The 13461-nt window shown below is 34.1% G+C and overlaps 1 long non-coding RNA gene across 1 annotated transcript; it reads right to left on the reverse strand.

Annotated features, from left to right (window-relative positions):
* Positions 1-1086: 1086 nt before the first annotated feature.
* Positions 1087-3880, reverse strand: LOC102616596 (uncharacterized). Its single transcript, XR_370962.4, has 6 exons — positions 3435-3880; positions 3270-3332; positions 2754-2795; positions 2203-2487; positions 1840-2085; positions 1087-1726 (listed from the first exon to the last, which is right to left on the reverse strand). It is a non-coding gene; the product is annotated as an uncharacterized LOC102616596 (long non-coding RNA).
* Positions 3881-13461: the final 9581 nt, after the last annotated feature.

Genomic DNA, 13461 nt, shown 5'->3' on the forward strand with positions numbered 1-13461 from the left:
GCGGGGCTTAAACTTCGGATCCCTCTTAAGGAGTGAGAGTGCCGAACTACTCACACCAACCAACTTTGGTTTCAGACTTAGATTCTCAGACAAGCATGTGCAAATAATGCAATAAATATGTCGTAAGATGCAATCTAACCTGCTAAATGTACTGCGAGGCACGACTACACAAAATAAATATCTAAAAAGGTTTTCTCTAGAAATCTTTTAAATTCATTCGGAATAACTGATGGTTGCTGCTTGCATGTGTGTCATACGTGCTTAGTTTAGAGGCTCTTAGTCTTGTGGAAAGCGTTGTGGATCGTAATTTTGGTGATGTCTCTTGAAAGCTCAATTCTGATCTTTGATATCATTTCTTTTTCCTGAATAGATTAAGGCAGGTAAGCATCTAGAATATCCAGCTTGTGATTCTTGCAATTTTGGAAGCAAGCATTAAATATTTGCCATAAGCAGGCTGCCTGGCTATGGATGGAAGTCCAAGCGGAGAGAGTACTGGATTGAGGAGTTCCAGGAACAAGCCTGGTACACCTGATATAGAAGATTGTCCTGGTGTTAACGCTCAAGGGCTGGAGGATATGTCCTCTCAGATTGATAGGTAATTTCACGGGAATTTGAGCCTGCTAAGACATTTGTGAAGGTCATTGAACCTGGTATTGCCTTGGTTATTTGACAATTTTAAATGGATTGAAAACTATCTCATTCTCTCATTAGCATTGCTCCATGATTAATAATAGCCTGTAAGATCAATTGACTCTTATTCTCTGATAACAAATATTCTTTTTTAAGCCAGCAGCGAGTGATGATCTTCATAATAGTAAATTATATGTCATTATCTTTTCTGAGGTCTCATGCAGACGAAAATACTTAAGTCATAAACAAAGAGGATGATAGATTGTTAATGCACAGCTGATGCAAGATCAGATTCAATTGGACTCCAGGATGATTGGTAGATGAACAATCAATCAAGAGCCATCTCAAACTAATAAGATTAAATAAAGAAACAAGATCAAACACAACAATGAAAGAAAACCAGAAAATATGAACACTCAAGAACAGAGCACAAACACCAGAATTGACGATCAAGAAGAGAGGCTTACACTTTCTTTATTAGAGAATTTAACTCAAATTTACAGAGACATTACATGGTACAAAACAAGCTAAGACTTTTCCGTAAATCTTAGTAATCGACAAGATACAAGGCCTTAAATACTACCTAATACTCAGGTTACAAAACCCAAAAATGTCAACTTAAGCTAACCAATTCTCTTATCCCGCTAAAACGTACAAGTCAGATATTAAGCAAATATATCCCTTAGATTTTACAAAAGAACCCTGAGAGTTCACAAATTCATCATTTACCCCCCAAAAGTACAATGTTAAATTAAAAAATAATAATCTTTATTATTGGAGGTTCCTATTATTTGTGTATGATAGCGGTTTAAGAATCAATTAGGCTCCGAATCTACATTGATATTTTTTACGCTTAATTTTTATTTAGATTTGATTTACACTTAGTTTGGGTGCTTTAGCAAGTGTCACCGAATTTGGCTAAAATTTGATTTCAACAAATAAATTTATATTTTAAGGTAATGGGGCTAAATGAGTGATTTTTTTCGAGATGTGTTATGGTTCTTATGATTTGTAGTGAGTTGAGGGGAGGTAGCCTAGTTGCTTTGCATTAAAAACAGAATGAAACAATGTTTGGATCTTGAAATCATGAAATAACCTACAAAATAAAGATAATAGAGGTTAGAGGTGAGGCCAATAGTGTTAATGACCATACTTTGATGCTCAAGTCAGGTTTCTTGGTGATTTAACAGATGTTAAGAGTTTACGAACCTTAGAACCACAACAACGGCAAATATTAAAAGGTTGAAGATGAAGTTTGAGAGAGCAAGAGAGAGATGTCGGATCTCGTTAAAAATTGAATCTGTTGAGCTTAACAGGAGTGTATCTGACAGTCCTTTTCATCATTTTAAGCACCTTGACAAATTTTTATTGATTCTTCCCTCCTCACGTAGGAATATCCTCGTCGCTTCTCTTGAATGACAGTTGCTAGCGCTATCAGCAAGCTCAAAGGCCAAACTGCAAGTGGTGTTTGTTATTTGGATCTTTATAATGTTGTGCTTATTGCTTGGATAGATTGGTTAGTTCGATGAAGCGGATTTAAGATAGCTGACGTGTCTCTATTTAGTTGCTTACCTTTTAGATGAGTTGTGGAATGATCAATTATGAATTCTTCCACCAATTGCGCTCCATCCGTCAAGTGCTTGGTTCCATGGTGATTGCTCTGCGACTGAAAGTCATAATCAAACAGAAACATCAATTGCAAGTGGAAAATACAAAATGGGTTATTGTCCATATAATCAATTCCACACAAGGTCGTCTATTTTTTTGAGCGTTGAGGAAATTGAGGTGGAATGTAGGGCCTGCTTCGAGAAGTCGTCTATCAAGTCCGCTTTTGTGACATGACCCGCCCCGACCTACCTGTCGGATTTGAGGCGAATAGTGCGTATTAATAACTAAAATTTATAACACAAATTTAATTCATAAAAATATGTATATAATATGACCTTTCCTATAAACACATAACAACTTCTGTGCCTTTTCTGAAATCATATATAAATTCAAAACTTGCATAACTCGTGTCTCATTGTACATACTGACATTACAAGTATATTTACATATAAAACATAAGCAACATAAACGTGCTCAAAATGCAAGACATGCAGCAATGCGTCTCATGGCCCAACCTCAATTCATTAGAACTGATCTGCACGAAATCCTGCGAAATCCTGGAAGGAAAAGGGGTAAATAGGAAAATAGTGAGCTTGCGGCTCAGTGAGTGGATGTAATTATATATATTAAAATAATAACAATAATGATAATAATATAGTGTACTAGTGCTTGTGCATAATTATGTGACATAACTCCACATTAAATATCATACATCACAAACTGAACCAAATAGTACCCAAGGGAAATAACTCTCAATACCCGTTGGGATCATCATCACACGAGTAGAGCAGGGGAAAACCTCTCAATACCCGGCGTAATTAAACTATCTCGCACGGGTAGAGTAACCTAACTCTCAATACGCATGCGCAGAGCCTATGGGGAATTGTACACATATGGTGATTGGCAATCACATCTCATGACTCAATCAAACATATAATATGTGTACATATAATCATAACATGATATTAAATCACAATATCAAACATAAATGCTTCACGGAATACATAATAGTAATAATAGTATACACTCACAGATCTTGTTTCACTCTAGGGTTCGTTGGTGCTCTCGTAAGTTCTTGGATTCTCGAGTCCCTCCTAAAATACAGGGTTCGAAAATTAACTGTTAGAACTTATATTAAAACTTATACGTATCATGCAAACTGTAATATAATTGCTCAAATTTCATAAATCTATTACCCACTTATCCAATGGATATAATTCTAACTATCCAATTCTATTTTCTGTAACTTTTCTTTTCAATTTCTCTCTTCCCCACTCTCGGCTTCTTCCTTTTCCTCCTTTCTTTTCTTTTCTTCTTTTCTTTTTCTTTTCTTTTTCTTCTCTTTTCTCTCAGTTTCTCTTTTTTTTCTTCTCTCAATCTTGGTTTGTTTTTGCTCTGTTTTGATCTCGGTTACAATTGAATCTATTAACAAGCAGCTCTCGATTTATATAAACATAATCACCGCCTCAAGCAAATGAGAGGAACATGCATGTGCCAAGCAAAGAGGTGAAGCAAGCAACTTGTATTGCATGCAATGGGCAGGTGGCCACTTATTTTCCTAAACACGTTTGGCTTTTTCTTTTTTTTTTCCAAGAGGTGCATGACATTTTAGGACGAAAATTGGGTAACATTTTCACACCACTATTTTTATAAGCTATCTTTCAAACCTTGCTTTACGAAACAAAAGTGCCCATTGCATTTGGGGAAAGTGGTAATTTTTAAAAACCTCCCCTGAAGTTTGAACTTGTTGCAAGTAGATGGCGAGAATCTATTTATTTGTAAAAAGTCCCCTACCGTCAGTTAATTTTAACATTGACCGTTAGTTGACTATGCAAAGACAATATTGCCCTTAACAACAGTTTGTAAACTGACATAACTAAAAAAAAACTAAAATTATTGGCGTGAAAAGCACAAACCCTATTTTTTGACAATTTTATCCTTATCAATTCCAAAGATTTACAATATCATAGGTAAAGATTATGACTATTTCATTTTCAAGTTTTTAATTTTATCTTTCTTGTAGGAACTTTAAGGAAATATCAATAATTTAAAGAGGATTTTTTAAGTTTTTAATTTTATCTTTCTTGTAGGAATTTTAAAGAAATATCAATAATTTAAAGATGGTAAAATAACCAATAATTTTAGTTTTTTTTTAGTTATATCCGTCTACAAACTGTTGTTAAGGGTAATATTATCTTTGCACAGTCAACTAACGGTCAATGTTAAAATTAACTGACGGTAGGGGGTTTTTTTATAAATAAATAGATTCTCACCATCTACTTGCAACAAGCCCAAACTTCAAGGGAGGTTTTTAAAAATTACCCTTGGGGAAAGTGACAACGATACTTCCATGAGTTTGGTAAAATGTTCGCAGAATTATCTTTTTTAAAAAAATAAAAAAAGAAAGAAATGATCACATTTGGATGATTTTACCATTTAACAACAGTGTCCAAAATCATGCATCATTAGGCAAATCTAAATTATCACCAAAAACAAAAATCTCTATGATCATTTTTTAAAAACTAGAGATCTCTAAAACCATTTCGTGAAACCAGGGGTATTGTCACTTTTCCCATGGACTTCACTAATGAAAAATTTACAAAGATTAGCATACATCCTGAATCCCTTAGACTCTTCTCTTCTCTGAAAACTTGAACATCAACAAGCTTCTAACGAATCAAAATTCTAAAGCAAATTCCGTAAGCATGATATCCCACTCCCAGACTTCAATGTTTCCGAATTTTCCTTCGTTTCTCATTATTCTCGTATCTTTCTTCTTGTGTTTTTAAACTTCAGAAAGCCAAAAGTTCTTGCCTAGGGACTCTTCTCTCTCTGTTGACGACAAATCAGACGTGTTAACTTCCCCAGACAAAACATTCACTTGTGGATTTTATAGTCCTTATTGAGATGTAATTAGTAATCTAGCATATTGAGTAAGAAGTTTGAAGGGTTCTGTGGTTTGTTTTCTACATGAATTAAAGAGTAGCATTTATGTGTGCAATATGGCTTGGGAAATCTAAAGCATGATTAATGTAATCTCTAGAGTTTGCTAATGCTTATAAATATGAACTCTAGTTGTACTAAAAAATAATCGAGGGGAATTAAGTAAGGAATCAAAAGTTTTTCAACAACAAACTCTGTTCTTAAATAAAATTTATTCAACACTTTTGCTTGCACACAACAAATTTGGTATTAGAGCTTTTCCAAAACACCCTCTAAATGGCATCAAATACCTTGCCCACATTATTTTCATATACTCCCAGTCAAGTTCTAATATTTTGAATGAGTACATTTTGAATATTGGAGTAGTCAAATGGAAACTTTTTTTCTTTCTCAAAATTTATGAGATATTGTTGAAGATGGATATATTGAACCACCAGAATCCGGGAGTTCTTAAGATTGGACTTAAGCACATCAACAACAATACAAAGAAAACATACAGAGAAATGCCACAACACTTTTGATATATCCACCAAGGTGTTAGTAAGCCAATTTTTCACAGAATATTTAATGTCAAAAAGGGTAAAATGCTTGCGAAATTCTGAAAGAAGAATTTCAATGTTCTAAAAAGGTAGTCACCATCAAGTTGCAGACTTTGTGGAAAGAGTTTGATAATTTATCAACAAAAGATTGTGAAGGAGATCAAGATTTTTGCAGCAGAGTAACTGAGATTACGTAACACCTCAGCTCGAACTCTGAGAGTAAATCTAACTGCAACTCACATGTAGACTTAAATAACTCTTTACAATCGATAATAATTCAAGCTTCAATTATAAAAGACAATGGAATAATTTAAGAATTTGGCTAATTTGGCCAAATCATCTACCATCCTCAATTGAAGTCCTTCTTCTCATTCATCACAAATTAGCCCTTACTTCTAGAAACTGAATCATAAAAAATTATAATGAGTACAAAACTCAGTAAGTAAACTAGTTTTTCTTATACTAAAATACATACATACTTATACATAATGCAAATGGATGATATACCATGATCTTTTCAAAATACTTGAAACAAATTCATAAAAATCTCTTTATTTTGTTTTCAAACTTTCACATTTTCTTTCAACAAAATACATATCATGCAATGTGGCACTTTGCACCATGCGTGACACTTCGCGGCACGTCGGCTCTCAAGAGGTGGCTTCGCATTTTCTTTCAACAAAATACATATTCTGCAATGTGGCACTTTGCACCATGCGTGGCACTTTGCGGCACGTCGACTCTCGAGAGGTAGCCCCCGCACAATCTCAAGAGGTGCCCCCCACGCAACTTCAAGAGGTGGCCCCTAATGCAAAATCGCATAAAGCAGAAATTTCATTTGTTAAAATCTACTTTCTTAGTCATAGAAAACTTAATGCATTTTCATGCTTATGCCAATGAAATTTCACACATACATATGCCCATATACATAATCACACTCAATACATAATAATACATCACATAAGCACATGGGCAGAGACATATAAATTCATATCCGTACATTTCAAAACTAGGCTTTTCAGACAAGTCAAATATATATATATTGTTTATTTTGATTCAATTAAAAGTCTAGTTTACTTACTCCTTAGCATCATGTAACAAAATGCGTACTGATATCATCAATCTAAAAATCATCAATAGAATCCTCATAAGATAAAATCAAGTCCTAATTATAAATTCCAATTTTCTCAAATATCTCATTTTAAACAGCTCCTAAATTCAACCTCAAGTGTCTTCAATGTTCGGGCCTCAAAACATAACAGTCTAGATTCTCCGATTTTCTGCAAAATCTTAGGTTTCTACTTCTATTGCAAATATCTAATCATGCTTCTCCATAACAAATTAATGAAAACCAAGAATTAAAACTTGCCTCCAATCTTCTCTCAACAATATCCAATTCAAACGATGCAACTTGATCTCATGTGTTACTCGTGGCAGAACCAAGAAGAAAACTTTCTTCTTCTTCTTCTTCTCTTTTTTTCCTTTTCTTTTCTCTTTTTTCTCTCCATTTCTTTTTTTTCCTCTCTGTCGTTTTTTTTTCCTTATCTTGGTTGATCTTTCTCTCTCTCTCATAATGGGAAAGATATCTTATTCTTTCTATACTATGGTAAAAAGATCATTAAAAAGCTAAAAAATACTTAAATACCCTTAGGAGAATTGGGGTATCACAGATTGTAAACCATATTAAAGGTTGTAGAGACACCATTGAAGATAAGAAGATGAATGAAAAGGTACTAAGATGTCTTCCTCCAAAGTTTGATCATGAGCAGTAGTCATTGAAAAATCAAGGGATCTATCCAATATGATTTTTTTAGATTTATCAGGACCATTACGGTCTCATGAGTAAAGAATCAATTGATCTTCAAGTCAGCCTACGGAGCAAGCTTTTTTATCCAAGACTAATAATTCAGATCAAAATAGAAGCAGCAAAAAAGACCAGAAGAATAGAGGCTCATCTCAAAGAAATGGACAACGTGGCAAAGGGAAAAGAGAACAAAACTACAACCGCTACAAGTGGAAAAATGATAAAGAGATTTCATAGAAAAATTCTGATTCTTAGTGCATTATTTGTAACCAGTCTAATCATTAATCAAAAGATTACTGTGATAAATGACCAAGGTATTGCATTCCTAACCATTCTCAAAGGGATTGCTGGTATCAAAATAAAAAAGGCAAAAATGAGGCAAATTTTACAAATGAAGGTAATGGAGATTACTTGTTTTATTCAAGTAAAGATGTTGAACGTGAACCAAAAAATTTGTGGTACTTGGATAGTGGCTGCAGTAACCACATGACTGGAGAACCTGACATTTTCATCAACTTTGACCAAAGTTTTAATTCACAAGTGAAGCTTGGAGATGGAAAGATGCAAAAAGTTGTAGGAAAAGGCACTATTGTTGTCCATACAAAGGGAGGTAACAAAAAGCTCATTTTTTATGTTCTTTATGTTCCAAATTTAACTCAGAACCTCTTGAGTGTGGGGCAGCTAACGCAAAAGGGTTTTTCAAATTTATTTTGATGTTGAAAAATGCAAAATTATTGGTAAAATTAATAATCGAATAGTGGCTGTTGTTGAAATGTCAAAGAACAAGGTTTTTCCTCTTGTTATGCCACTTGATAAGAATGTTGCTCTCAAAACTGAAAAATTAGATTTGTCAAATTTACGACATCTCATATATGGCCATTTAAACTGTAAAGGGATGAATTTGCTTGAGCAAAAGAACATGGTGATTAGCTTACCTGATATTGGAAGACATGAAAAAGTTTGTGAGGGCTATATTTATGGAAAATGCAGAGGCTTCTATTTCCTAAAACTTCATGGACAGCCAAGGTTTCATTAGAGTTAGTGCATGTTGATATTTGTGGTCCTACAAGGACTCTCTCTCTCAATAACAGGAGATATTTCATTTTTTTTGTTGATGGTTATACAAGGATGATGTGTATTTATTTTTTGAATGAAAAATCAGAAGCTTTCTCAATTTTTCTCCAATTTAAAGCTGTTATAGAAAGGCAAACTGGATACAAAATGAAGATCTTGAGAACTGATCGTGGTGGTGAATTTATCTACACTTCATTCATGAATTATTACTAGGATAATGGGATTCAAAGGCAATTTACTATCAGTCGAAGTCCACAGCAAAACGAAGTGGCAAAATGGAAGAATCATATGATTGTAGATATAGTGAGAAACAGGTTAAAGGTAAAGGCATTCCTAGCAACTTATGGGCAGAAACATATCATACAGTTGTGTATATTCTCAATCGGTCTCCTACAAAATCTATCAAAGACAAAACTCCATTTGAAGCTTGGCACAATCGAAAGCCAACTATTGATCATCTGAAGATTTTTTTGGAGTATTGCTTATGCACTTATTCCAGCTTAGAACAAGGAGAAGTTTGATGAAAAATGTGAAAAGGATTTATTTATTGGCTACTATGATAACACTTAAAAGGGTATCGGTTGTTGAATCCTACAACAAATAAGTTTGTTATCTCAAGAGATGTTGTATTTGATTAGGCATCAGCTTGGCAGTAGGAAAAAGATCAATCTCAAGCATCTAGCTTTTTTGAAGCTCCTGCATCTCCACCAAATTCACCACAACAAAATAATTTGGAACAAAATTCTCCAAATTTAGCAGCAGAAAGTTCTTTAAATAATGAGAGCCCTCCAAGGAAGATAAAGTCATTGAGAGAAATTTATGAGTCATGTGAACTTGCTTTATTTCTTATGAGCCTCAAGACTTTGAAGAGGCTTCAAGAAATGAAGATTGGGTCAATGCAATGAACGAAGAAATAGCCACCATTGTGAAAAATAAAACTTGGGAGCTGGTTAATTTGCCACATGGAAAAGAAACAATTGGACTAAAATAGATCTTCAAAATCAAGTATAATAAAGATGGTTCAATTTAAAAATACAAGGCGACTATTTGAACTACCCTTGCCTTAGCAACCCAAATGGAATTGAATGTATTTTAGCTGGATGTAAAATATGCATTTTTGAAGGGTGAAATAGAAGAAGAGATCTATGTTGAGCAGCCTAAGGGATATGAAGTAAAAGGTGAAGAAAACAAAGTTTATCGACTTCGAAAAGCCTTGTATGGCTTGAAGCAGGCCCTTCGAGCATAGAATAGCAGAATTGATAAATACTTCATTAAAAGTGGATTTGACAGAAGCTCAAGTGAACCTTCTCTTTATGTCAAAACGGAAGGTACTAATTTTCTTATTGTTTGCATATATATGTTGATGATCTAATTTATTGTGGCACTAATATGAAATTAGTGGAATAGTTTAAAAAAGGCAAGTTGGATGAATTTGAGATGACAGATTTGGGCTTAATGAAATATTTTCTAGGCATTCAAGTGAAGTAAGCAAAGCAAAAATCTTTTGTTGTCAAGAAAACTACATAGAAGATTTGTTAAAGAAATTCCACATGTTCAAATGCAAACCAGCACTTACTTTTATAGGTTTGAAAGAAAAATTAAAGCATGATGAAAAAGAAGAAAAGGTAAATGCAAGAATCTATAGAAGCTTAGTTGGTTTGTTGATTTATCTCACCAACTCAAGAGCTGATATTGTGCACTCAGTTAGTGTTCTTTCCTGATCATGAATGATCCAAGGAAGTCCCATTATATTACAGCAAAAGAATCTTACGGTATCTTCAAGGAATAAAAAAGTAGGGGATTATGTATGAAAAAGAAGACAATTGCAAGCTTGTTGGTTTTACTGATAGTGACTAGGCCGGTTCCCTTGATGACAAAAAAAGCACATCAAGATATTTATTTGTTTTGGAATAAATGTTATTGCATTGAGTTCAAGGAAGCAAAAGGCAGTACCTTTATCCTCAGCCAAGGCAGAGTACAATGTAGCAACTGAATTAGGGGTGGGCATATTTTAACCGAACCAATCCAAACCGATCCAAACTGACCTTTTGGATCGGTTTGGATCGTTTTCATTAGTAAAAAAACTGGTTTCGGTTTATTGGATTGCACACCGACATCACTCGGTTTAGATTTCGGTTTGGAAGGATTCCAAACCGATTCAAACCGATCCAATCCAGAAATATTATATAATTACATTATATTTTAAGTTAAGCAATCTAATTAATTATATTTATCATTTTATGCAGATTTTGACAAATCAAAAGTAATTGGGCTATAAATTTTGACGGACAAGATGCACAATATTTTAATTGTCAAATGTTGTTCAAGTTTATTTTAATTTTGTGAGTTTGTTTTGAATGAACAGGTTAAGAACTTGTTTATTATGATGTATTATGCTGTAAACTTGTATGGATGTATCTTTGAATTGTTATGTAGATATCAAAGTAGATATGAATAATATAAAAGAGGTATCAATTTAGATTACGGACACAAAAAAATAACAAATAATTTAGGTAAAATAATATAAAAGAAGTGAAATTTTAGCTAATAAGTTCAAACCGGATCCAAACCGATCCAGTCGGTTTGGATCGGTTCGGTTTGAAAAAATTTTAGGTTGATATCGGTTTGAAAATATTTCAAACCGATTGGTTTGGATCGATTTGAGAATATATCCCAAAGCGATCCAAACCGAATTTGCCCACCCCTAAACTGAATCATCTTGTGAAGATGTTTAACTTAGAAGAATTCTCAAGGATTTGCAGTTTGATCAAGAAGCTGCAACAACAATTTATTGTGACAACATGTCAGCCATTGTTATGGCAAAGAACCATATTTTTCATGCTAAGTCTAAGCACATTGAGCTGTATTATCACTACATTCATGACTTAGTAAGCAAAAGAAAACTTAACATGGAGTTCATTAGAGCAACCAGCAGATTTTCTTACCAAAGCAATTATCATTGAGAAGTTTGAAAATTTCAAGAAGCAATTGAAGATTACTAATCACGAAGGGGTGCTGAGATGTAATTAGTAATCTAGAAAATTAAGCAAAAAGTTTGAAGGGTTCTGTGGTTTGTTTTCTACATGAATTAAAGAGTAGCATTTATGCTTGCAATATGGCTTGGGAAATCTAAAGCATGATTAATGTAATCTCTAAAGTTTGCTAATGCTTATAAATATGAACTCTAGTTGTACTTAAAAATAATAGAGGAGAATTAAGCAATGAATCCAAAGTTTTTCAACAACAAACTCTGTTCTTAAATAAAATTTATTCTACACTTCCACTTGCACCGAACAGTCTTGGTGAAAATGCTTATTTATCTCAATTTGGTTCACAAACTTTAAAGAAAAAATTGTTGTTCAGACAACTAATCGTGACAGACAGATCATTGGCCAAGGTTTTAGGGCTTCTCTGAGGCGAAATGGCGCCATGGTCATAATTGACATTAATGGCAAAGTGATTTGGATGACTAGCACAACCTCAAATGGTGCTGATAGAGTAGAGCTTTTGGATACTAGACATCTTGTCCTAAAGGACATGCATGGTAAGATTCTATAGCAAAGCTTTGATTTTCTTACTAATACATTCCTTCCTGATCAATTGTTTACAAAGACCACCAACCTGATATCTGGAATAGGTAATGGAACGTATAGATATTGGTATTTTACTTTATATTTTGATAATGATAATGATAATGTATTGAGGTTTCAAGTGTGTATTGGCTTGATCCTGACTTCAATGTGTTTCAAATTAGAAGAACAAAGTATATAACACTAGCTGAATAGCTGTTATAGATAACATAGGCAGTTTCTCATCAAGTTACGAATTCAAATTCAGTGCTATAGGCATGGGTTTTAGGATCAAAAGAAGATTAACAATGGATTACGACAGAAATCTCAGGCTTTGTAGTCTTAAAGAGGTGACGAGATTATGGATGATTTCTTGGCAAGCTGGTATGCAGCCTAGTAAAGTACATGGTGTCTGTGGTAAATATGGGATTCTTTACACAACAGTGTTGAAGTGTTCATGCCCATCGGCGTATAAGGCAACTGAGCTAGTTGATTGGAGTAATAGTTGTAAGCCTAGGTTTAATAGAACTTATTCTTAAAGCTTGATGGAAGTTAAATTCGTAAAGGTTCCACAAATAGATTTCTATGGTTTTGACCTCAACTACAGTTAGTCTATATCAAAAGAGGCTTGTATGAAATTGTGCTTGGATGACTATCGGTGTTCAAGGTTTAGCTATAGGCTAATAGGTCTGGGGCTTTGTTTCATAAAACGTGCACCTTTTAATGGCTTCAGGGCTCGAAATTTTGCAAGGCATCACCGTTGATGCAGAAATCTGGTTAAGCTCGTTGTCAAGACCAGGTGACCACGTCAATACTAGAATTTGTTTTTATGGGAGACGATACTGTTTGCACTTGTTTTCTTTGAGTAGATGTTGACAACCATGAACATTCCACACTGATCTCACTTGCAATCAAAAATAACAATTAGGGGGCACCGGATATTTTCGGGCGAAAATCCTCCAACGGTCAAGTTAAATATTGGGTTTCTAGGAAAAACTTGTTTGACAAATTTACGGGGCTTAATTTTAACTACTATAACTAAAGTTTTTTATTTTCCTCCCAGAAAGAAATGAACTCAAGGAAAGAAATTCTGAAATCAGAGAGACAGAATTTTCCTTTATAGAAATAAGTGTGCCCTAGTTTGGATTTTACAGGGCTTTTATAAGCAACTGAATATGTCGCACCACCATTAATTCTTGGATGTTAGTGGGTTGGTTGAATGTGTCAATTAAGTAATGGGTAAGTGCGCCAGTTACAAGACAGTTGGGCGGGTTGATCTGGTAACTATTTGGGT

Source organism: Citrus sinensis, chromosome 6, assembly GCF_022201045.2.
Source record: "Citrus sinensis cultivar Valencia sweet orange chromosome 6, DVS_A1.0, whole genome shotgun sequence".
Lineage (NCBI taxonomy): Eukaryota > Viridiplantae > Streptophyta > Magnoliopsida > Sapindales > Rutaceae > Citrus > Citrus sinensis.